At 37.0% G+C, this 26973-nt stretch overlaps 1 protein-coding gene and 1 long non-coding RNA gene across 10 annotated transcripts in view; one reads left to right on the top strand and one right to left on the bottom strand.

Moving 5' to 3' along the window:
* Nucleotides 1-26973, top strand: part of ROBO1 (roundabout guidance receptor 1) — a 1287230-nt gene that overhangs the window by 1004961 nt on the left and 255296 nt on the right. The gene's annotated exons all lie outside the window — the stretch shown is intronic.
* Nucleotides 370-25473, bottom strand: LOC133256543 (uncharacterized). Its single transcript, XR_009739248.1, has 5 exons — nucleotides 24984-25473; nucleotides 23722-23811; nucleotides 12800-13056; nucleotides 3908-4046; nucleotides 370-511 (listed from the first exon to the last, which is right to left on the bottom strand). It is a non-coding gene; the product is annotated as an uncharacterized LOC133256543 (long non-coding RNA).

Here is a 26973-nt window from a genome sequence, read left to right as displayed (position 1 = left end):
TTTTACACTGAGCCACCTGGGAAGTCCAAGATTCACTAATGTGGAAGAGGAAAATAGTGCAGAATTAGAAAGTTTTTTAAAAAAGAAAATATATAATTTTTAAATATATAGAAAATACATATAACATTATGCAGCTTTGTTGAAATAGTAACATTGTGAGTAAAAAAATCATACTTTAGTGAAATTCAGTGATGTTGTATGAAATCAAAACTAAGATGGGAAACTTGTTTTTTTTTTCTTGAATGGGATTTAATAAGTTATAAGAAAAGATGTAAACCTAAAGTTCAGTGTATATTACATTACATAATAAAAATAAAACTGACTGATATTAAAAACACAAACCTTAATTATTAACTTTCATGTGTTTAGGATCATATCTAATGTTGCAAAAGTAAACCAGACTTAGATGCCACTGACTTCTCTGTGGGAGTCCTTCTCTTCTTCTCCAAACACACTCACGTGGGCCACAATATCTTTGTATGACTTTTTTTTTTCCTTCAAGAAGGTTACTCTTAGAAGAAAACAAAGAAATGCAGCTTTTCTTAATATAGGTAGTGCACTGTTTTATATTTGTAATAGCACCGTAACAGCTAACAGCAAACAATGTTTATTGAGTACTTTTTGTATTTCAGGAATCACGCTTCATTCTTTACAGATAGTATGTCCTGTAACCTTTAAAATAATCTTTTGAGGCATGTGCTGTTGGTTTTATTCTTATTTATGGGTATGAAAACTGAGATTTAGAGAGGAAAGGAAACTTTCTCGATGTCACATAGCTAGTACGTGGAGGCTTAGGTCCCAAGATTGGTAGAGATTTGCTGCTGACTCTTCTTTTCCCTGACCCAGTGGATTTTCTTACGAGTATCTCGGTGGTATCTGGGAAGCCATGTGTGCAGACTGAGACTATGTGCCCTAATTGGTTTGGGCAATTTGGGCAGTCCTTTTACCCCTTGTCCCTGATGAAGGGCTCAGCCGTGACTAAAGAAGTTTACCAAAGGAAATCTGCCTTGGTGCCCCTGGAAAACATTTTTTCCCTCTAAGAGCGTACCAGAGAAATCCTCTTCATTCCTGCTCATTTCTGACTTCCAGAGGACATTGTGTGCAAATCATCTCTTCCCTGTTAGCTAGTGCAAGGTTTGAAAGCCTTTTACTCCTAACTGCTTCTGTCCTGAAGCTCTTGTTGCTTGAGAATGAGATGTTTGCACCTGCAAGGATCATCATTTGATCACATGGGAGAACCATGGTAAACATGAATAGGATGAAAAATGAGAGTCTGGGATCTTGAGGGCATCGCTGAGCATCAGAACAGACTTTAACATCAACAACCACTGGACTTAACTGATAACTAATTTTCTTCATAGTGCTCTGTCACTTGAAGGCAGGTAGATGGAGTTGACCAGGCCCCCAGTGGCAGATCAAGTGAGCAAACCCCAACCCAAGCAAAGGTTGTATCCAAAGTTGGTTCAGATGAAAAGTAAAAACTAAGCTGTGAATATAGTCAATGAAAAAATACCTTCTAAAAAATAAAGTTATTCTTTGCTTTAAATTAATGATCCATATTTTATACACAGTTCTTTTTGTTTTCAGTTAACACCTATCAAAGTCACTCAGTCAGGTCTGACTCTTTGCGACCCCATGGACTGTAGCCCACCAGGCTCCTCCGTCCATGGGATTTTCCAGGCAAGAATAGTGGAGTGAGTTGCCATTACCTCCTCCAGGGGTTCTTCCTGGTCCAGGGATCAAACCTAGGTCTCCCGCACTGCAGGCAAATACTTTACCATCTGAGCCACCAGGGAAGCCCAGTTACCATCTTATTTTAAATAGCTATTGAAAACCTCTCAATCTTTGAAAGGATGACCAAATGTTGGTGACCTATTAAAGTTACTTCTCATTATTTTGTGTAAGTGTTGCAGATGTGAAATACAAACTTTCTTCATAAAGCTTATTAATTGTGGATAGAAAGCTAAATACAAAATTTTGAAACTTTTATCACACTGAAAAAATGTTGGGTTAAATGGAGAGATTCAACCCCAGAAACATTACATAAAAGTTTAATTATTGGGTTAAGCTGGTTAAGTTGGGTTAATTACTGGGTTAAGCTGAACAATGACAAAGGCAGATGAATTCAAAATCCTTAACTCTAAAAATATTGAGATTTTAACTTTGTAAAAGAGATTCTGTCATTTGAATTGCATATATTTCAGCTTCATATATCCATTTGTTGAAACAGAAAGGTTCCTTAAAGAAGTAAAAACTATGATGTTCATTTGCAGTTGATTTTCTTTAAAATATCGAATTAACAACATGTTTATTTTAATTAAATTTTCATTTTTTTTAATCTAGAAAAAATAATTTAAAACGTACTGTTTGATAGCAAGAACTCATTCTTGATCAGTATTTTAAACATTACTTTCAAGAAGCATGCAAAATAAAGCAAAATTTATAATACAGAAACAGGTTATTCTTGTTTTACCTACACTTCTTTAAAAAAATAAATAAATAAAAGGCTACATAGTTGAAGAGAAGTATTACCTTTTGACATCTACATACTCATTGTTCTTTCTAAGCTTTTGTTCCCTAGCTCAGGCTGAGAATGGATAATTATATGTAATAGAAGACAGCTGTGATGTACCGAGTGTGTTTTTTCCTCTTTTTATCTTGTGCTTGAGCGCATAATTCCCTTCCTGTTTCAGTGTTATATAAGGTTCAATTTTCCTGTGTTTACTTTATCCTGAAATTTTAGTATGAGGATTTTAATAATCAGAATCAATTATAGTTTTGTTGCTACCTTTGGATCATGGTTATATTATGGATTTAGTGTAAGATTTCTAGTAGTAGACCATTTTGTTGGGGAGGGTGGTAATTGTTCTGTGTATCTAAGAAGAATCCTATTAAATAAAAAAGACAACATAATTTTAAACTACTCATTAAATTCAGTCCAATTTCTATTTAAGTCTTTCATTGGATAACATTGCCAACTTTTGGGGTGCTTGTTTTTTCAGTTCTAACTCAGACCTTGACATTCTTCAGTCTCTGAAACTTCCCAAGTTTTGTAGTCACATCATCTATGAAATTTGGAAATAATCTCATTACTGAGTATGTTGCAATACGTATTATAACTATTTTCTTCTGTGTTCTAATTCTAATGGTATATTACTAAAATCAAAATATTGTCTTAGCAAGTCTTTGTGGCTCCATCTGTTCCCTTCCCTCCTGTCCTTAATTCTCTGCTCCTACCTTATATCAGTAGTAATTGGGTAATTAGCCAGAAACGCTGTCGCCTGAGCCAGGGAGTAAGAAATGTCTCATTGAACACAATAATCTTTCTTTGTACTCATGATTCATTTTTGATATGCTACAACTCTATCAGCAGGGAAACTTTCCTCCCCATTGGGAGTCTAACAAGCCTTTAAGACAAGAATAGACAGAGAGGTTCTGCTATTAGTCTCAATTCTAAGGCAAATTGGGTTACTCTGCTGTAGTTGCATTTTCTGCCTGCACAGCATGAGATATTAGAGGATGGCAGAAAATATTCTGTTGAAGATTTGATGCATAACAAGATAAGAGTTCTATTGTGGGCCACTTAAAGAAAATTTGTAGCTGATCTGGCTTTTAAAACTAGCTAGAAGGCATTTCTGGAAGTCTGAAGAGCCCACTGGGCTATTTGGTTTCAATTCCATTTTGATGTAGTGTATAGATATCTGGAAAAAAAAATGTACTTCAGTGAAGAAAAATTTCTGTTTCTGGCTATCAGTTGCATCGTGATTCCCAAGCAAATAGCTGAGTAAAAGAAAACATCCCTGAAAGACTCTACTGCATTCTTGTAATAAATCACAAAAACATTGGTATCAGCTTTCTTAGTCATTCTGCAAGACTATAGTTAAGAATATTTCCAGATGTGTCTTACTGAAGCGAAGGTAATTTTCTTTCATGCACAAGAGATCCTTTCTTAACATTGAAGGGAAAAAATCAAGCACTTTTAGTCCTCTGCAGGTGACAAAATTTCAATTTCCTGTATCCTCAGACAGCTAGCATTTGTGCCTATCCTGTGGGAATGAAAAGAGATATAATCATAAGCCTACAAATACATCTAAGGTAATATAAATGAAGATGGCAGTTTTCCAGTTTCCTGACAAGGTAGCTTCATGGAACAGTAATCTGAAGGAAGGAAATTTATGCACAGGAATGGGACTGATTGCTTGGTTTTGTGGTAAAGAAACCCTCCTTTGAAATATTCAAGTTAAGAGCAAAAGGAATTTTCTTAATGAGGTACTGAATTCTTCTCCAGGATAAACAGAAACTTCAATGGGAATAATGTCCCAATTTGTCAAAATTAAGGATAGAACAAATTTGCAAAAAGAACTGCAAACCTGGTGGGCAATTTTGTCTTCTTTTTTCTAATCACATTCTTGGTTGGTGGTAACTGAAGCACCAAAGGATCTATTACAGTCTGAAACTCTCCAGTGTAAATTGATGCAATGTGTAGTATCACAGTTTGATACTAGTAGAGATCTTTCATGGTATGGCCTTATGGGCTGTATTTCTTTTTTCTTTTCCATCATCCCACTAGTCCCAAGAGATAAATGCAATTTAGACAAAGCCCTATATGAACTGGCATTGCACATTACACTTTTAAAACCATTTAAGATATGTCTGTATTCACCCGTGCAAAACAGAAGTTATGTGGATGAATATTTAGAAACAATATGAAGAGTTCCCAGATTTTGAAATGTGTTTTTGGTCACCTGGGTCATTACGTAAGATTGTGCCTCGGCAGTACATTATTACAAAATATATTTCTGGTTCTATGTCTGTATAACATCAGTTTCTTTGAGAGAGAGATATATATATATGGAAATGGTATGGTGGTGGTGTTGTAAAGCAGAGATCTACAATATGTAAATTTAGTAAGCAGACAAAGCCACCTTTTTTATGATAGGATTTAGCAGTCCCCATCTTTCTTGACTTATTTCAGGTAAAACATTTCTCTTTGGGCACGGAGGACTCAAGGAACACCCATGGAAAATGTTGCCCTGTATACATTTTTATTTTTTCACCCACACAAACATTGTCATTAATAAACATACGGTATTTTTTCCAATTTTTTTCCAGTGCTTTCAGTTGGCAAATGTTTGTATTCATTCACAACATTTTTGCAATACTTTTCTGTCCTTTATTCCATTTGTTTTCTGGTTTCCTTATTTAATTACAAGAAGAATGATAGTTTTAATGAGCATACAAATAAAGTTCATGTAAAAATAATGCAAAGAAAATAGAGATGAAATGTGTTTATTTTTCAAAATGTGTAATATTCAGTACCTGTTTGGTGAATAGAAGAGTTTCCAAGAAGTTCTTTTGTTAAAGTTTAACTTAGTTGAAGCCATCTATGATATATACAGATATAGATATTAAAAGATCTATAACTTCTACTTGAGAATCATATTCAACATTTGAATGTAAAGCTAATTATATTTTATATTGAAATGTTGGCTGGTCAACCAAGGAGTCTTATTCTGCTGAGTTAACACATTTTCCCCATCAAACCACAAGTAAATGGACTTTGGTGTATCTTGCTAAATTTTCTTTTAAAAATTAGAATTAATATCATGTTTCTTTCCTTCACCTTTAGGACCATTTCCTAAAAACCTTACTCTTAAGATAATCTATTGCAGAATTTTAATTCAATGACCTTCAGAATTACAATAATGTGTATACAATAAATACAGTAAATGTGTATTGTATTGAACCTAGGAAACGCAAACCTAAAATTATATGTTTGCACAGATACATTTAACTCATCTTGTCATCTGGTGGGATGGCTATAAATTTGTGGTACAATTAACCCAAAGGTAATTTTATTTATGAAGCATATTGAAGGATAATCTTTTGGTGGCATCTTTTTTTATATACCATGTCTGGTATGAGTTGTGGAATTTAGGAAATCACTTTACTGGAGGGAATGGGGAAACATTTGAGGTTTTCTGTTAAATTTGAAATATTGACCTAGATAACTAATAAGCACAGAAAACATGGGCCTGTATATAACTGGTGAAGCTGGCATGTGATGTGGGAGTTGCCAGATACAGAGACCCTTAATCAGGAGAAATATCAGATAGAAGTAGAATTTTTCACCGATGCCCCTATTCAGGGATATGAGAGTGTTTTTAAGAGGTAGCAAATACAATTCTATGTGGAAACATTGAGAAACATCAAGGTCTTCCTGGAAAATCAGGAGTATTCTGGGGAATAACTGGTATTACTTGCTTGTAGCCATGGAGATTGTAATAGCATAATCTGTCTGACCACTGTCTTGAAAACCATTATAAAATTCAACCAAAATTTACAATTGTTCCTTCCGTTGTTTCAAAAACAACAGTTACATAACCTTGGAACACATGGATAAATTCAGTCCATATTTTTAGAATATCAGCTCTGTGTCAAGCATTGTTCTAGGTACTAGTGAAGAGTTATAAGCATAAGATACTCTTCATGACATTAAAGGTATTCAAATACTTGTCTCAGAAATGCAGATGAACCATAACTCTGTATTATACAAGACAACATTCATATGTATGGTAAAAAAACAGTTAATTAAGCAATTAAATTTCTGTATTTCATTGTTAGCTTGAGAATGGAACATCAGATTTATGTAAACACAAATGAGTGAAGAATATGGTGGCAGGAAAATTTTTGTCATTTTGGTATTTTAGGTATATTTGCCAATTGTGATAAAAATCAAAATAGCATTTTCACCAAAGTGTTGCTATGACATGGTGATTTTGATTGTTATTATTTTATATAGTTGGTACATTTTGTTCAAATTACCTATTTTTCCTTTAAGTACTGCACAAAGGCAACTGTACTTGAATAATCTTGCTCAAATTAATAAATACAGTGTGCAGATACACACCCTGATCTAAACAGGTGGGCACAGCAGTGGCGTAGCATCACTCAGGTCATATGTTACATTCTAAAATAAATGAATGCTACTGCGAAAAAGCCACCAGGCTTTTGTTTTAGTCAAGACAGTGTCATCCATTTCTAACAGGTAGTGCCCAAGTACGAAAATTTATGAGATGAAACAGAAAACAAAATCCAGTCTTTTTTTCCCTACCATTTCTCATCATATAGATCTTATAGCTAAACACCATGTGGTAGTGAAGTTTTGTAAAATGCCTCTTGTCTTTTTTGTCCTTTCTTGAATTTTTTTTTCATTTTTTGTCTTATTTAAAGAAAGGGTTAAATCGAAAAGGAAGTGTCTTTTAAAAATCTGCAAAACATAAAGAGATTTTCTATGTATGTTTTAAAGAAAGGTTAAGATGAGAAGTATAAGATCCTTTTGCTAATATCGTTAGATCCTAAAATGGTTGTATGCTATTTAAAATGCATCTATTTACTTAAACTAATTTTGAAATGAAGTTAATTTTGCTTCAGTGTAATTAATTTAGTAGTTAGGGGATTAATAACTTTCAAATGTTATGCATTGCTATGCAAAAAATAATATATTTTGTATTACCCTACTTTGTCTCTGAAAAATTTATTTCCATGTATATAATCTTGTTTAAAAATTTATTGAAATTATAAAGTATGGGTTCTTCATGCATAGGCCTCCCAGGGGATATGCTTTATTGATTTATATCTGAATTACCTCAAATTACATTGCTTACACTAGGCAATTAATTTGTTTTCACTTTAATATATATTGTGGACACCAGGATTATTTTTCTTAGCTAATAACTAGTAACTGATTATCTCAGGAAAAGTAAAAGGTTCAGGAAAAGGTAAGTGACATTCCTTTATAAGCCATGAAGCTTGTTGTTTGTTTTGTTTTAGGACGAGAGGGATAAATAAGATGGATCAGTGTAGTTTGAAAGGTGACATATTCTTCCTGATGAGGAAGGAGTAAATCTAGTTACGTTGCTAATAAGATGGCAATTTGTGAACTATATAGGTAGCGTGGAATGCAGGGAGCAGACTATGTGGAATACCTTATACTGTTCCGTTGGCAGTGATCTCTTAGCACTGTAGAGACAACAGGTTGTCATACAATAAATTTTAATTACAGAACATAAAAAGTTATGTTATCCTTAGCAGGACCAGTGTGCCATGGATTCTTCCATACTATCCCAGATGAGACATCCGTCTGTCTAGCATTTGGTAAAATGATCTTGACGGTGGAAAGACCCTCCCATCCCTCATCCTTTTCAGCTCCCAGTCGTTGGACTAGAAATAGCGTGCAGTGCAACGGTGACTGCATTTGGGTATATTTTGGCATATTTCCCTTGGCTACTAACTGAAAGCAGCTGGAATTTAACTGAAAGAACATGGTGGACTGAAACCAAGCATATGAAATTTCAGATTCAAAGAATCTTCTGAAATGAAGAAACTATAAAACAAGTGTCATTTTTGGCCTTAGTCCTGCAGTAACTGGGAGGAACTATTGGCTCAGTGGTTGGGAAACTACTCCCCCAGATCTTTGTATGTCCCTCACTTCTAAAGTTGCCTACTGGTGAGTGACACCAGACTGAAGTTGGCAGGCCCTTTGCAATGGACTCCCCTGCTGGTTTACCACTGGCTCGGGTTCTGTATTCACACTCTCGCCTCACATACAGTTTGCACATCTCCTGATTGACTGCGCCTTCTTTCACTTAGTCTTAAAAATCTAAAGGTTTGTAGTAAAAATGCAAGTATGGTCTTTATAAAGTATGAGAGCGTTTTAGTGGATGTTAGATACTGTTACAGTTCCAAACGGATCAGACATTGAAAATATTAGTTTTCTAAATTAACCAAGACCTGTACCTTTTACTGGGGCTTCTCTGGTGGCTCAGACAGAAAAGAATCTGCCTGCAATGCCTGCAGTGCAGGAGACTCGAATTGGACCCCTGGATCAGGAAAATCCCTTGGAGAAGAGAATGGCTACCCACTCCAGTATTCTTGCCTGGAGAATTCCATGAACAGAGGAGCCCGACGGGGTACAGTCTATAGGGTCACAAGGAGTCGGACATTACTGAGTGACTAACATTTAATCATTTACTGAGTGTGAGATATAGGGAAAGTTAGTTCACTTTCCCCCCTCAGTTTCCTCATCTGAGTAATAATTATAGAGACTATCCTAGAGATTCCTTAAAGAATCAAGATATGCCTTATAGAACCTTCCCTGGTTCAGAATAAACACTCAGTACTTTCCATACCTTCAATACTTTTTATTGATATTAACTGATATAGGCAAGGTTAGTTATTTTGAAAATTGGATCTTTTAGGGTCAGATTATGATCAGTTTCCAGAAGATTAAGATTAGGTTACATTTCTTTAAGCTACTGTCTTTAGCCCCTTCATGGATCACTGCCTTGTCATGGTGAAGGGGCTTGCGTAACTCAATGAAGCTAGAAGGAGAAGAGGGCGTCCGAGAATGAGATGGCTGGACGACGTCACTGATGTAGTGAATATGAACTTGAGCAAACTCCGGAAAATGGGGAGGAACAGGGAGGCCTGGCATGCTGCCATCCATGGAGTGGCAAAGAGTTGGACACGACTGGGTGACTGAACAGCAACAACAGCAATATCTTTAGAGAGCAGGATTGGTCCTGAACATTTCCAAACCAGTGTTTCTTAACTAGCTGGACCAGGGGTTCAGAAGGGAATTTGGGAAAGCATGTATTAGATTTGCCAAGAGGATAGTCCTGCAAATTCTGATATATATATCCTCTTGTGTGCGTGCTCAATCGTGTCTGACTCTTTGCGACCCTGTGAACTGTAGCCCACCAGGCTCCTCTGTCCATTTGATTTTCTAGGCAAGAATACTGGAGTGAGTTGCCATTTCCTACTCCAGGGGATCTTTCTGACTCAGGGATCAAACCCATGTCTCCTGCATTGGCAGGCAGGTTCTTTACCTCTGAGCCACCAGGGAAGCCCAGCATATCCTCTTACTCAACACTATCCTCTGGTGATTGCTGAGAGGTTTATATCATATCTTTCAAGTATGTTCAGATAGAAAAGAAGAAGGGACCGTATTTATAAGCCACTTAAAAATATTTTTGCTTATTTAAATTGAGTCGTTTTCCATGTATACAGAGACTAATCATACAGATGATCCCTACAAAAGGTTCTAAAGAAATTCTCACTTCTAGGCTTATTCAAGTTGTTGGCTAAACTCAGTTCCTTGTGACTCTAGTTGTGGAAATGAAGTCCTTGATTTTGTGTTTCTATGCTGCCTGTCAATCAGGCTGTCTTTGCTCCTAGAGCCCTACAGGTTGCCCTTATTCTTCCCCTTGCTCTACTGCTGGCCCCATTCAACAAGGGCTGGTGAAGTCCCTCATGCTTACAGCCTCTCTGATCTCTGCTGTATCTCTCTGATATTAATCAGAGAAAGTTTTCTGCTTTCAAGGTTTCTGTGATTAGATTGGGCCTACATGCATAATCCAGTACACTCTCTCTACATTATGGTATACATATCTTTCACTGGGGCTTCCCTGGTGGCTCAGTCAGTAAAGAATCTGCCTGCAATGCAGGAGACCGGGATATAATCCCCAGGTTGGAAAGAGCCCCTGGAGAAGGAAATGGCAACCCATCCCAGTATTCTTGCCTGGAGAATCCCATGTACAGAGAAGCCTGGCAGGCTATAGTCCATGGGGTCACAAAGAGTTGGACACGGCTTAGCGACTAAAGCACCACCACCACCAAAGAATTCATTATATTTCCAAAGTCCCTTTGCCATTCAGGTTAACACATTCACATATTCTAAGCATTAAGGCATGGATATCTTTTGGATCTGGGCTTCCCTGGTATCTCAGCTGATAAAGAATCTGCCTGCAATACAGAAGACCTGGGTTCGATCCTTGGGTTGGGAAGATCCCCTGCAGGAGGAAACCCACTTCAGTATTCTTGCTTGGAGAACCCCATGGACAGAGGAGCCAGGAAGGCTACAGTCCATTGGTTTGTAAACAGTCAGACATGACTGAGCTATTATTAAGCACAGCACATCACATCTTTGGGATCTATTATTTTAAATCCAAGTATAAAATGTAAAAGTTTCAGAAAAAATTTCCCCTGTTCTCCCTTTCACTTGTTCAATAGTTTATCTCCAATACCTGAAGATCTAAGAAACTTATAGTCTAGTTGGGAAATAAAATCTATATCCTCCTATTAGGATGTATGGGGCTCCCAAGAGCTATTAAAAAGAAGTGTTCAGGACCCAAAGGAAATTGCAGTTCTTTCTAATGGGACGAAAAAAGATCAAGGAAAGCTTCTTTGAAGAGGTAGCTTTTGAAGTATATCTTGAAGGATGAATAAGGGAAAGGTATTTTTTGTCTTAAGGACTACAAGATTTAAAAGCAAAGACATATGCTATATTCAGGATATGGCAGCAGTCTGGGATTCATAGAGGTATGAAATAAAAATGGGATTTTGTAACCTTGCAAAGAAGTTAGAACTTTATTCTATAATAGGAGTCATTGAAGCTTTTCAGCTGCAGGAAGTAATAGACTAAAAGTCATGTTTTAGAAAATGAAAGTCTGGTGACAAAGTGGAGGATATATTGGTGGGAGAGCACCCATTGGAAGGCTCTTGTGTAGAAGGGGAAGGAGAAGGGAGGAAAATCCTAGTAGAAATGGTAGAAATTATGCAATTATATCCAGCAACTCTTTCAAGGTGTTTGACTGATTGAATGAGGGGTTGATGGTAAATGTAGGTTTTCTAGCCTTGGAGACTGAGGAAGGTAATGTTATTGTTCCAAGATAAAGGAGATGTGAAGAATAAGGTTTCTGAGTGAGAAGATAAGGAGTTTGGATTTGTACATTTAATATCATCATGTAATTTGAGAAGGAAATTGGGAGGGCTTTGGGCCAAAGGTATGTATAGAATATCTATCATCAGTATGATAGTTGAGGTAAAAGAATGAGTAAGGTCATTTGGTGAAAAAATGAAGAAACAAATCCACAGTGTTCTTGGTGAGACTGAGGATTGTCCACATATGAGGGGGAAGTAGCAAGAATTTAATTGGTAACAGAAGTTAAGATGAAGCCATCTGGGTTACTGGGGACACTTCCTACAAGGGGAGCTTCAAAACTGAAGAGGGAAGTTTGTACGCTTTTTCCAACCCTTCCTTTTCCCACAATGAAAAGTCTGAGAATGTAATATAACATACGGTGACTATAAGTGATAAGTGTGTACTGTTAATATGTTACATTGACATTTGCTAAGAGAGTAGAACTTAAATCTTCTTACTTAAAAAATAAAGGATTAATACGTCATGTGATGATGTATTAATTAAGCAGCGGGTGAATCCTTTTACAACGTGCTCATGCTCATTCATTTGAGTTGTGCCTGACTCTTTGCGATGCCATGGACTGTAGCCCACCAGGCTCCTCTGTCCATGGAGATTCTCCAGGCAAGAATACTGGAGTGGGTTGCTATGCCCCACATCCGGGTATTTTCCTGATCTAGGGATCAAACCCGCATCTCCTGCAGCTCCTCCATTGCAGGTGGATTCTTTACTGCTGAGCCTCAAGGGAAGCCCTTTCACAATACATACATATATATATATATATATATATATATATCAAATCACTACAGTGTACACTTAACTATTTTACCATTTTATTTGTCTGTTGTACCACAAAGCTAAAATTTAAACAAATTGATAGCTAGAGGAGGAGGAATTTAGGAAAAGATGGGAACGTGCCTCTTCTAGGAAGAGGTAGCATTTGCCAGAGTGAGGGAAGCTTCAAGTAGCAGAAGATGCTTAAAGAGAACACCTTGAGGGCCTGAACCTGGAAGGTCCTGGCAGGGGCTAAGCACTTACCATTGTTTGAACTGAGTTGAAGTCACTCCATTTGGCGGTTAGCCTCATGGGATCTGGACAAGGAAAATGAATCAAGTCTGACTGCTTGGTCCTGGTTCCAGACAATTCAGTCTGTGGTTAAACCAGTTACTTTTGTTAAGGAGCCTTTCTTCTTTCAGCTTACTCATTTCTGTGCTTTTATTACTATTATAATTTTGTTTTGTTCATCTCCCTTAGTTTCCTGGTAAAGATACATGGGGAAAATCCATCATGGTTTCCTAGGAATCAAGAAAAAAGTCTTTAACCACAGTTAGACCAGAATAACTAGAAACATCATTATGTTCTAAAAGCAGTGTTTCTTTACATTATTTTCCACTCAGAATACCTCAAGAGAAATAAGTATTATTTCTCTTCCTTCTTTTTCCATAAACCTTCATTTCTTTGATGCTCATTTAAACAGACTCTACCTCCTAATACCCTTCCTCACTGCTGATATATAAGTTTTCTCTCACTATCAGGGGGATTGGTTCTAGGAAAACCCTCATAACCAAAAGATGCAGATGCTTAAGTCCCTCGTATAAAATGGTATAGTATTTGAATATAATATACATACATCTTCCATATACTTTGAATCATCTCTAGATTACTTATAACACATAATACGATGCCAGTGCTATATAAGTAGTTGTAAATATGATGCAAATACTATATAAATTGTTTCTAGTATGTAGTGAATTCAAAGTTTTCTCTTTGCAATTTTTCAGGAATTTTTTTCTGAATATTTTTGATCCATGACTAGCTAAATCTATGAATCGGAAACCCACAGATAGGGAGGATTAATAGTTATTCATACAGTAAAAACTTTATTATAACTTTAGCACTTATTTGTTGATTTTCTTTTAATTTCAACCTCTGTCACTATCTTGGGGATTTAAGCATCAGATGATCCACTCAACACCTTGGTCTTTCAATTCCCTGACCACCTTATCTACAGTAATCTTTTCCTCCTCATTACTATGTTCCTGTCCTAGGTCTGATCATCTCCAAAATTGTACTTCCTCTGAAACCTACAATTCAGACTCTCTGTCCTTACATTTAAATCCGTCAGGAAGACTACTTGCAAACACACCCAACTCCATCTATAATACTTTTCTCTGTGGCTACCAGGAACACCTTGGCATGAGTTCCTTTCTCCTGCTCTACTTCAAGAGTCTGTCACTGGTCTCCCTGCCTCCATACAGTTTACCTAGAATCCTGCATGGGACACATAGCTGTTGAATGAATGAAAGACTGTATACATGTTGAGGAAAAAGGAAAAGTTTGGGATATTTATTTGCAGTTCCCAGATATGTCTGAAGTAGTAATGTCCAGTCTTTGGCACTGTTTTGTATTTACTCCAGTTCAGTGCAGTGCAGTCGCTCTGTTGTGTCCAACTCTTTGTGAGCCCATGAACCGCAGCACACCAGGCCTCCCTATCCATCACCAACTCCCGGAGTCCACCCAAACCCATGTCCATTGAGTTGGTGATGCCATCCAACCATCTCATCCTCTGTTGTCCCCTTCTCTTCCTGCCCTTACTTAAGTTGTAGAAAATGTGACTTCTGAGATTGGCCATACATATGTATTCTTTTGGGCTTCCCTGGTGGCTCAGATGGTAAAGAATCCACCTGCAATGCAGGAGACCTGAGTTTGATCCCTGGGTCGGGAAGTTCCCCTGGAGGAGGGCATGGCAACCCACTCCAGTATTCTTGCCTGTAGGATTCCATGGACAGAGGAGCCTGGTGGCCTAGGGGGACACAAAGAGTCTGATATGACTGAGGGACTAACACTTTCACTTTACACACATGTATTCCTTTAAAGTGCTCTGGACACTTCTCCAAGCTGGTTCTAACATTCCATTTTCTAAGGATCTTCAGATGTTGAGACCCTCCCTGGTAGCACTAATTGGTTCCATCATCAGGGTTGGTCTGTGACATCAACCTCGATGGTGGCATAGTACCTCAAAGTCTGCTTTTGGTCCTGGTGAAGACAGGGTCTAGAATGTTGAAAGAGGTGAATGAAGGAGCTATTTTGAGAGGTGGGGCCTCTCAAAATTTTTTTACTGATTTTTTTTTTTACTGAATTTTTTTACTGAATTTTTTTACTGATTTCCTCAGTGGGTTCTCTAAGACTGTGGTCTCCAAACTTTTTGGCTGCAGGGACCGGTTTCATGGAAGACAATATTTCCATGGACTGGTGGGAGTGGGGAGGCAGGGAGGATGGTTTTGGGATGATTCAAGTGCATTACATTTATTATGCCCCTCCTGTCAGGAGGTGGAGCTCAGGTGGTAGTATGAGCCATGCGGAGTGGCTGTAAATACAGATGAAGCTTTAATCACTAGCCTGTCACTTGCCTTCTGTGGTGAGGCCTGGTTTCCTAACAGGCCATACACCCAGGGAGTTGAGACCCCTGCTCTAAGAGAATGAACAGTCCTAGTTCTGCTTTAAATAGCCCAACTTAAAATAACCCTCACCTTATCAAAGCACAGGTCCTAAAATGCTGCCCACCGCCCCTGTTTAATGAAGAAGGCCTGTTTGTAGGCTGAGAAAGATGGGATGGAGAGAGAGTCTAGCCATATTGACAGCTGGGAGCTGGAGGCATCAAATATTTCCCATTTCATATCTTGACAATATATTAGGAATGTTTCCTGTGTTTTACATGACAGTTGAACATTTGTCAGAATGCTGACCTTGAGGCCTCATAAGGTTCTGTAACTTCAAAGATTCCATTATGCTCATTATACTCGCTTTATCAAGAGTCATCCAGGTTTAAAAAAAAATAAGAATTTGAAACAAGGGTTGCTGACAGCTGAAGGCCATATAGAAGGTACTGAGTTAAAACTTGAGATTTATTAATAAAAGAGAGAGGCCCCTCCTGCTTCACTAAAGCCTAGATGTGTACCATCAGGCAAAACATTTCAACCCTTCAGTTGTTCTAAATGTTACTGTGTCAGCATTACCTGAAGGACTTGATAAAACCAGATTGCTGGCTGTAACCCCAAAGTTTCTGATTCAGCAGTTCTGAAGTTGGGTCTGAGAGTTTGAATTTCTGAAATGTTCCCATACGATGCTGGTGCTGCTGGTGGTCCAGAGACAACACTAGAAGAACCACTGCTTTAACCTCTTCAAGTCTGTTTTCTCATATCTGAAAATATGTAAATCTAGAGTTCATTTCTGTGGGTCTATTGTAAGAATGTTGGTTTGGTTGATAAGTTGTGTCCGACTCTTGCGAGTCCAAGGACTATAGCCTGCCAGGCTCCTCTGACCATGGAATTCTCCAGGCAAGAATACTGGAGTGCCTTGCATTTCCTTCTCCAGGGGATCTCCCTGACCCAGGAATCGAACCCGGGTCTCCTGCATTGCAGGCAGATTCTTTACATACTGAGCTATGAGGGAAGCTGTTGTAAGAATAAGGCACACTTAAACATGAGGCTCAGAATAAGGACTCCGTTGATGCTTAACTCTTAAGTTAACCCTTTATGGCTAATTGCCTAAAGCGGACAAAAGTTAAATTTTCAAAATTTCAAGTTTTTCAAGTCTGTTGATTCATCTACTACAATTGCAAAAACACATTTCCCTGTATCGTGTGCACCTGTGTTCACTGGTTGAAAAATGAAGCTTGCCTGTACACATTCACAGTAATTGTGATATTTATTTGTTTCTGTAAGTATATTATCTAATGATTATACTACCTATTTGAAACCTTGAAACACAGCTTTTAGGAGGATGAATATTTTGTGAATAAATGTAAGTAATATTTATAACCTGAGTTCTGATTGGAAGTATTTTAAATAGATATAGCTATGAATAAAATTGTTTGAAAAAGTCACTTTGAAAAATATCATGCGCCTTTAGTTAATGCTGTAAACATTGTTTGAAAAGGAGAAAAACATCATTTGGAATGGGATTTTTCAAAGGGTTAAAGGTTGAATTTAGGACTGGCCCTTTAGGGTTAGAGACAACAATGGTGATAATTTTCAAATATCTGGTATCTTTCATAGATTGCACTATCCTAAATGTAAAATATATTTTGATCAAAGGTAGATAATTCATTTAATTGTATGAAATATAACTTTTAAATAAAAATGCTTTTTTTTCAGTATGCTCTAAACATAATCTATATCAAAGGAGATTGGATGATTTAGTGTATTTTTATTAAGTTAGACTATACCTATAGGTCAGAGCACATAGGAAGAGACAGAATTTATGAAACATAGCTTGGGCTCTTGCAATTATTGGTTATACAGTAACTGTTGGGAGAATTAATTGTGTGTCCTTACAGTGTTTGGGTTACCTTGAAAAATCCAGTGACCTTTAAATTTATGATACCATATTGTATCTCCCAAGATGACATCCTTGAAATAAGCATAGGAAAGTTATTCAGCTTGAGATAGCTTCTGTATTCTTCTGTTGACATGTTTATTCACTTTGTTTATGTGCTTGTTCTTGGCCTTTTCCCCTGAAATTTTTAATACTTTTTTTTTTTTTTGGCTAGGGTATGATGCTTATAGATTAAATATAATTCTCAAGTTAGAGATTTTGTGTTTCCTATAAAAATTTTACAGTAAGTCCTCGAAACAGCCATCTAGATTTCTTGTTCAAAACCCATTTCTAATGTTTAAAACTGTAAAGGAATTACAGCCATTATGTAGATTACTTAAAAAATAGATCTTTCTTTTAGAGTATAATTTGTTACCATGAAGCTTAAAAAAATAGGAAGTTCAGGAAGTGTATCTTTTCTGAATATTCCCTTGGAACTAACTATACTTTAACTTTGAAACGTTTTTTTTACCTCTTAGAATAATAAAAACAACATGTAAAAGTAATTTTTGATCTGGATGAAGTTTCATAGTTTCATTTCCCTTAGAGTTTAAAAAGGAAAACGATTCTGGTACATTTTCATCATTTTATTTTGAGAGAGTGAGCAGTCTGTGATAATTCAAGTTCCTTTTGTAGTAATTCTTTGTTCCTATTAAGATGTATGTTTAAATTAAAAAAAATTGTTATTTAATGATTTTCAAGGAGACTTTGTTTCTTACTGTACTCTTGTCTGTGACCTAGTTTTAAAAGTTAAGCTTAAAGTAATGTTTACTATTGCTGTAATAATACTGCATGAAGTCTGAGCAGAGAAATTTAAAGATGTATAATAATATGTAATATGTTTAATGAGGTTATCTGAGTCACTTTAACTTTTGAGAACCATATAATTTGAATAATTATGGTGAAAATATTAATGAGAAAACCCACGTTGTCTGGCAGTGCAGAGGTGCGTAATTGTTTAAGGCAAAGTATCAAGCCAGGTAATTCTCACAGAGTGGCATAGGCAAATATTTTCACCTTGCTCAATGTACAGTTGTCCAGATTTTGCGCAAATCTGTCAGATTTTGCTGGTTCGGAAACGCGTTTTTTAGTACTCCAGTAGTAGATCTCTTTCACAGAAACAGAAACAAACTTATGTTTACCAAAGTGGAAAGTGGGGAGTAGGGATAAATTAGGAGTTTGGGATTAACACATACACACTGCTGCTGCTGCTGCTAAGTCGCATCAGTCGTGTCCGACTCTGTGCGACCCCATAGACGGAAGCCCAGCAGACTCCTCTGTCCCTGGGATTCTCCAAGCAAGAATACTGGAGTGGGTTGCCATTTCTTTCTTCAATATATGAAATGGAAGGGCTTCCCAAGTGGCACAGTAGTAAAGAATCTACCTGCAAATGCAGGAGACGCAAGAGATACAGGTTCAATCCCTGGGTCGGGAAGATGCCCCGAAGAGGGAAACTGCAGTCTACTCCGGTATTCTTGCCTGGAAAATTCCATGGACAGAGGAGATTGTTGGGCTACAGTCCATGGGGTCGCAAAGAGTCGGACCAAACTAAGCGACTAAACATACACACGCGTATATGCAATAGATAAGCAAAAAGGACCTACTGTATATCACAGAGAAGTGTACTCAATATTTTATAATACGTTATAAGGGAAAAGAATCTGAAAGCATTTATATATATATATGAATATATAGAAATATGTATATTTCATGTATATATATATACACATATATATATGAAAGTGTGAAAATGTTAGTCGCTCAGTCGTGTCCAATTCTTTGCAGCCCCATTTTCTATAGCCCTCCAGGTTCAGACTTCTCTGTTCATGGAATTCTCTGGGCAAGAATACTGGAGTGGGTAGCCATTCCCTTCTTCAGGGAGTCTTCCTGACCCGGGGATCGAACCTGGGTCTCCTGCACTTCAGGCAGATTTTTTACCATCTGAGACACCAGGGAAGCCTATATATGTATATATTTGCAAATAAGTTGACAAATAAATTATATATATGTATATATAATATATATAACTGAACCACTTTGCTGTATACCTGAAACTAATAGAACATTGTAAATCAAGTATTCTTCAATTAAAAAAAAAGTAGATCTGTTTCTCAGAATCATGCTAAGTCGCTTCAATCGTGTCCGACTCTGTGCGACCCCATAGACCCCATAGACGGCAGCCCACCAGGCTCCCCCATCTCTGGGATTCTCCAGGCAAGAACACTGGAGTGGGTTGCCATTTCCTTCTCCAATGCATGAAAGTGAAAAGTGAAAGTCTCTCAGTCGTATCCGACTCTTCGCAACCCCATGGACTGCAGCCTACCAGGCTCCTCTGCCTATGGGATTTTCCAGCCAAGAGTACTGGAATGGGTTGCCATTAAGCTCCTGGAGACTTAATACATAAACCAGAATGCTAACTTGGACATTTAGGTTTTCTGAACACCAACTTTTTCCTCTGCGGCCATAATACAAAGACATACTCTCTTTGAGATGCTGCTGGGTGTGCATGACATCAGAATAAGTGGTCAGAGTATGACTCAAATGTTTAGTGGTATTAGGCTTACTGAACTTAATGATAATAGCTTTATCACAGGTACTTTGTGTTCTCCAGGGCCAGAAAAAATTTTGTATATTGGCACCCATTTCAGTGGATAATGGTTGGATGATTAATGCCCAATAAACCTTTTGTTGTCTGTTAATTTGTTGATCAGCTCCCATCCTTTCGACTTATAACCTTCTTTTTGTTATACCATTTTATCAAAGTGTAAACAAATTTTGGTGCCCTGGGAAATTTCTTATCCATTAGGCAAAGTCCTTTTTACATGTTTAATATTTTGAAAATCCATAGAAGTTAGTTGAAAAACATGAAAAGAACCTATAATCTTCATTGCATTTTTTATTAGACAAGCCTCTATATTAAAGTTATGTACACTTTCCAGCATGTGTACAATTATAGAAAAATTTTAACAATTGCCATAAAAGATTTATTTGGAAGTTGTAATGTAAATTTTTGATTATTAGTTTAAGCTGAAAGAGTTCATTGTTTCTGATTATAAAAATAAAACTTAATATATATGCTCTTCCAAGAAGAATCACTGACTACATAAATGGATAAAGAAGAAAAGGCAATTCATCCATAGTCCTGCCACACAGAGAAAGCCACTCTTCATATTTTGGCATATGTACTTTTTAATAAAAGTATACTTAACTCTGAAGTGATTCTGTTAGGCTTCTCCAGAGAAACAGAAACAAAAAGGAAATCTGTATATAGGAAGATATGTAACAACAGGAAGTTGTTAGAAAGAAAGATATGTTTTAAGGAATAGACTAACATGATTGAGGGGCTGGAAGGTCTGAAAAATCTGTAGGATGGGTGACCCAGGGAAGAGTTGATGTTGCAGTCTTGAGTCTGGAGGCAGAATTCCTTTATGTGTTGCAGGGGGAGTAGGCAAAAGGGGCCTCAGCCTTTTCTCTTAAGGCCTTCAACTGACTGGTTGAGGCCCAAACACATTATGAAAGGTATTCTGCTTTACTGAATGTCCACTGATTTAAACATTGCTTATCTCTAAAAATACCTTTACAGCAACATCCAGATGGTTCTTTGGCCACACAGTTAGGTACCATTGCTTAGCCAAGTTGACACATAAGATTAACCATTATAGTAATCTTATATTATCACTTTTATTGGCCTCATGGTAAAATCCAAACCCCTTAGCCTATTAGCCAACATCTTTTATAAATTGATCTCTACTTATCTTATTTGTCTCACTTACAGACACCTTTCTTCTCATTGCTAAGATAACAGGGCAGCAGATAGTGATAACAAAGAATTGAAAAGTGGGCAAGCATTAAGTGTTTTTAATGAAAAATTATAAGAAGGAAGTAAATCTTACTGCTGGTGGGCTGCAGTCCATAGGGTCGCACAGAGTCGGACACGACTGAAGTGACTTAGCATGCATGCATGCATTGGAGAAGGAAATGGCAACCCACTCCAATTTTTTTGCCTGGAGAATCCCAGGGACAGGGGAGCCTGGTGGGCTGCTGTCTATGGGGTCACACAGAGTCGGACACGACTGAAGCGACTTAGCAGCAGCAGCAGCTGACCACAATTTTTCCTAATTTTGGGGGTGATTTCTTAATATCGTTTGAATTGGTAGTTTCCTTTAGAGAATTTTGTCACTTCTTATTTAATATGAATTGTTATAACATACTATAGGAAGTAGAATTGACATTATCATACAGAAAAGAAAAATCTGTTATAATGATAAAGATTTTCACTTAATTGGAGTCAAATATATTTCAGAGGTTTAAAGTACTCCTCTCAAATCATCTTTGCATTTTGGCTTAACATGTATTAAATTGCTTTGCTTAATTATAAGTATTCTATAATACTAAATGAGATGTTCAGATGGCTTTAGGGATTGATAGAAACCATTAAAAATGAATGCATACTAGAAGTTATGTTTCATTTCCTAGGAACTGATTCTAAATTAAAACATGGTTTAAATTTCTGGGAAGCTACACATTGATTTAATGCATTGCTTACATTTACAATATATGGAGAGGTCATTATTTATAACTTTATTGATAACTAGTATAAGCACCCTATAAGTGTTTCCCTATAATGTTTATATTATATTGAAAAAAATCACAAAATTTTCAGTATTTTTTAAATAGGAAAATCAGTATGCTTGTTTGCAGTCTATAAATTATTTTGGGGTGAAGTGAAGTGAAAGTTTCTCAGTTGTGTCTGACTCTTTGTGACCCCTTGGACTATACAGTCCATCGAATTCTCTAGGCCAGAATATTGGAGTGGGTAGCCTTTCCCTTCTCCATGGGATCTTCCCAATCCACGGATTGAACCCAGGTCTCCTGCATTGCAAGTGGATTCCTTACCAGCTGAACCACAAGGGAAGCTCAAGAATACTAGAATGGTAGCCTATCCCTTTTCCAGCAGATTTTCCCAACCCAGGAATCAAACTAGGATCTCCTGCATTGCAGGTGGATTCTTTACCAACTGAGCTATCAGGGAAGCCCTATTTTGGGTTAAATGAAATGAATTAATCAAAATAAAATGTGACTGATAATTCTCACAGATAAGGTATGAATTTTTCTGGGAAGGGCAACTAAAAGCACTTAAAAATATGAAGATCAGTTCTACAAAATATACATTAGTATTACAAAGCATTATTGATTGAGCCTTACCAAGTAAGACATGAAAAATACCAAAAATGAGATAACAAAAATATTAAACCAACAAAAAGCATAACTTTAAAAAAAAGTAGACTTTGCTGTTGAGATTTTGACTTTTTTTTTTAACAGCAAAGTCTACTTTTTAAAATAGTTATGCTTTTTGTTGTTTTATTTTTTAATACTTATATTAACTCATTTTTTGTATTTTTCATGTCTTCGTAAGGCTCAATCAATAATGCTTTGTAATACTAATGTACATTTTGTAGAACTGATCTTCATATTTTTAAATGCTTTCAGTTGCCCTACCCAGATAAATTCATACTTTATCTGTGAGAATTATTAGTCATATTTTATAGATAAACATCCAGTAAAAACAACAACAACAACCAACAATTGTTGAATGCTCTCTGTATATCAGGAACTGTGCTGAGTATCTGTGTGGAGTATAACTTTAAATCTCCACAACTGCATTGTAATGGTGAAAGTGAGACATATTGTTATAATATGATAAAGTGAAGAGATAAACTGGGATTCGGGAGACTCAGATTCCTGCCAAAGCTTCTAATAAACCTGTTTATGAGAACACTACTAATGCTTCCTTACAAGTAACTGAAGGGAGTTGGTTAAGATCTGTCTTTGTAAAGCATTGCTCCACTGAACTCCATCAAACTGCCAACTCAGCATCTTTACCACACGATCTGGAAGACACCTCAAGGTCACTGTGTCTAAAACTCATCCTGAGGACTGCTCCAGTCTCAGGCTTCCAGCTCAGTAAACACAAACTCCATCTTCTTGTTGCTCAAGTTAAATGCTATTAAGCCATCCTTGACTCTTCTCTTCCTTTCATATGCATCATCCAGTTTATCAGCAGATCCTGTCATCTCCACCTTGAACATGTATCCAGGCTCTCATGCTGCCTTTTCATCACCACTCTTGTGGCAAACTGAGCCAGCATTTTCTTTACCTGGTTTACTACATTCACCACCCAGGCGGGCTCCTGCTTCCGTCCCTGCATAATCCTCACATCCCTCTCTCTTCTCGCGAAAGCTCGAGTGAGCCTTCTAGAATGCAAGTCACTTCATATTCTGCTCTGAACCCCTGAAGAATTTCAGTCTCACTTTGGATCAAAGTCAAGTCTGCACAGAACTATGAACCTGATATGATCTCTGTTCTCACCCCTCCCCCAGTCCCTCTGACCTTGTTTACCCCATTAGGGCTCACTTCTCTCCAGACAAGCAGGTACCTCCTGCCTGGACAGTTCTGTCTCCAGACGTCCACTTATTTGCTTCCTTACGTTTTTAAATTGGTGCTGCTCAAAGGTCACAAAACTAGGATTTCTCTGATTTCCGGTTTAACAGGGCTCCCTGTACCCTTATCCTGCACACTCTTACCCCTTCATGCTGCTTTAGTTTTCCGTTTAGCATTTGTCACCATGAGGGCGAGGACTCCATCTTCTTTGTTCTCTGCTTTGTCTTCAGGATCTAGAACAAACTTAGTTGAATGAATGATAGATTAAATGAAAATATTTCCTACCACAGTTGTGATATAGCTCTGTAAATACATCTACTTTTTTAGATGGGATGAAGAAGTAAAATAAAAAAAACCTTCCCCTTTTCCTTTAAAACAGCTATTAGGTTAGGTTTAACTAAGACAATTTCTGTGGTTGCTGAGAAAACATAAAATTATAGAATCTTTCCTGGATCATCCATTATGTTATACTTCATTTGCAGAAATATAGCAAGGTTGTTCAGAATTTAAAATGTACAGGTTGTTTTTATGGAAATAAAATGATAGAAATAAAGGGAAAAAATTTTTATCAGGCTACTTGTCTGATAATTCTCATAATCTTTTAGCAGGTTACTCTTTTCCAAACACACTGTTGTTACACAAACAAAACGATTATATTTATATATATATAATTATATACTAAAGATATATATATATATATATATATATATATATATACATACATTTGTTGTTGTTTAGTCGCTAAGTTGAGTCCAACTCTATGCAATTTCATGGACTGTAGCCCACCAGGCTCATATATATATATGTAATGCTTTTAATTATCCTAACTTTTCTTTTACTTGAAAGCAGAAATCACTTAATGAACAGTGAAAAATTTCTAGACTGAAATGAGCTGGTCTAGTTTTATTTCCCCTTTAACTTAGTGTGTGGCCTTGGAGAACTTACATGCTCTTACCAAGCCAGGGCTCTTATCTTTAAAATAGGTGTAATAATAGGTGTAATAATAACCACTCTCTTACCTGCCTGACTGGATTGTTAAGGTTAATAAGATAATGGCTGTTTAGTACTTTGAAGTCCTCAGGAGGAAGGCATATGAGAGAAGGAGTGTTACATTTTTCTGATGGAAAAATGCCCTGGTCCAGATATTTTGCCAGTTTCCCTAACAGACTTATGGAAGCACGTTGGCCCTCCTTAGACAACTGTTATGAGGTACGACTTCAGGTACTCGGCGTGTCAGCACAGCTAATCTCTGATATCTACCAGCTTTACACATGTGTTCTGCACTACAGCCATGAAAAAGAAACAAACTGTGACCTGAGACATTTCTGGCACCTATTATGGAAGATACACATTTGCCAAATTTCTGTTTTTCCGTTATAGTAATTTGAAACTCTTTTGGACGTACCTGTCCAAGGTAAACTTGGTTTCTTCAGGAGTTATATTCCATCCTCTGTCGGATGTCTTTTAGTCAAGATAATGTCTCTTCAGTGGTTATCTCCAAGATTCTAAGAGGATTTCCCCTTCACTTGCCTTTTTAAGAAAATCATTTCACTCTTCATCCTGGAGCCTAGATTTGATTAATCGATTTCCCTGTTCTATTTAAGGGTTGTTTTTATTAATGCACTTTTCAAGCCGAGACACAGCATTATCGCCTTCTCCATCACTGTACTGAGTGTTGAGATCTGAGCAGGCCAGCTGTAGCAGCTGTGTTTCCCCGTTGGATCTCGAGCTGAAAACTTTCATCTCCTTTGCTGTCTCAGCTGCTGATCTGAGGCTATGGCCTTCCCATAACTCAAAGCAGTTTCAAAGCAATGAAAGTAACCTCTTTGGAATGCTTTTGGAAAACCACAGAAAGGTTCTTTAAAAGTACACCACTTATATACTTTAAATGAATGTTTCCATTTTAAGGTAATAACAGCATAATGTCAGGAGTCAATGCATGGTATTTAACTACACTATGAACATAGTGTAGGCTTGTCTAAATAGACCAATTAAAGAAAGAAAGAAAAAAGAAACAGCAAAGATTGGAATCCTTAAAATGATCTCATAGTTGTGGAATCTATGAATCGAAGGTTGTGTTTTCTAAAATTCTATGTATAAAGTAACATTTTCTATAGGCCTGAAGATTTTTTTCCCCCCTAGCTTAGAGATTGTGTGAAAAGATGCCATCATCACAAATGAGAATGGTATTAATTGTTTTAACTGGGAAGGTGCCTAGTGCTCACAGGGAAACATTTTAGATTGGAGTTTGATTTACTGGGGGAGTGGGGAGTATCAAATCTGCATGTCTTTAAATAATAATTTGTTAAATCTGCCATCAATGCAATAAAATGTGACTGATGATTTATAAGATGAAGGGTCATTTTAGTGAATTTGACATTGACCTCCAAGTCTGGACCAGAAGAAAACTGGGTTTTATATTTGTCTTGCCTTCACGGAGGCAATTGTCACTCCAAACCTCACTTGTTCTGACTTCATGGTGAGTTAACTAAAGAAGGACTCTGAAATGTTTGTAATTACAGAAGAGATTACTAATTAGATTTTACATTTATATCTTTCTTACCATTTCCCTAGTGTTTAGTGGCAAGAAGAAGCCTCATCCTGGGGCATTGGCAGAGGAAGATAAATCTTTGGAGCTAATTTAGATGTCCAGTTGATGTTATATAAAAATAAGCAGAATTCCAATATTTCAGAGTCTCCCAGGGCCACCTTTATGAGTCAGCAAAGTGAAGCACACTACTGTAGTCCAGGAAAAATAATTTACTTGCCTTAAGAATTCTGAACACATTGTTTTTTTTTTTTAGTGATTTACTGCACGGATTTTAAAGCTTTTCTTCATAAGCACCAGTATCGCCTTATCTAGAAAGGAAGCTTATTGCAGTCCTCCAGAGAGATTGCCTGTGCTACCAGGGGATTAAAGCATGTAGACATGCTATCACTTTCTCCTCTGGAGTCTCCCCAGACATGCTGGGCATTACGCTTAGTTCCAGTGAACTATTCTTGAACCTCTGCCATTCCAAGACTGCATTCGTTGGTATAGTTTTCAGAGTAGCTTAAGAAAAATTTCTACTCACTTTATGAAAGTGTTTTTTTTTTTTTTTTATTTAATCAATCCCTTTCCAATAAACATTTTTCTTTTCTTTGGAAAATCTATATATGTATATGTATATACATACATGTCTGCACATATATTACTCACACTGAAATATACATAAAGGAATATAGAAGGGCTTCCCAGGTGGTACAGTGGTAAAGAATCTGCCTCCCAGTGAAGGAGACTCAAGGGACATGGATTCACTGCCCAGGTCCAGAAGATCCCCTGGAGTAATCTGTTCTAGCATTCTTGCCTGGAAGATTTCAGGACAGAGGAGCCCAGTGGGCTATAGTCCATGGGG

The sequence above is a fragment of the Bos javanicus genome, chromosome 1 (assembly GCF_032452875.1).
Source record: "Bos javanicus breed banteng chromosome 1, ARS-OSU_banteng_1.0, whole genome shotgun sequence".
In the NCBI taxonomy this organism is placed as follows: Eukaryota; Metazoa; Chordata; class Mammalia; order Artiodactyla; family Bovidae; genus Bos; species Bos javanicus.
This window is presented reverse-complemented; position numbering and strand designations above follow the sequence as displayed.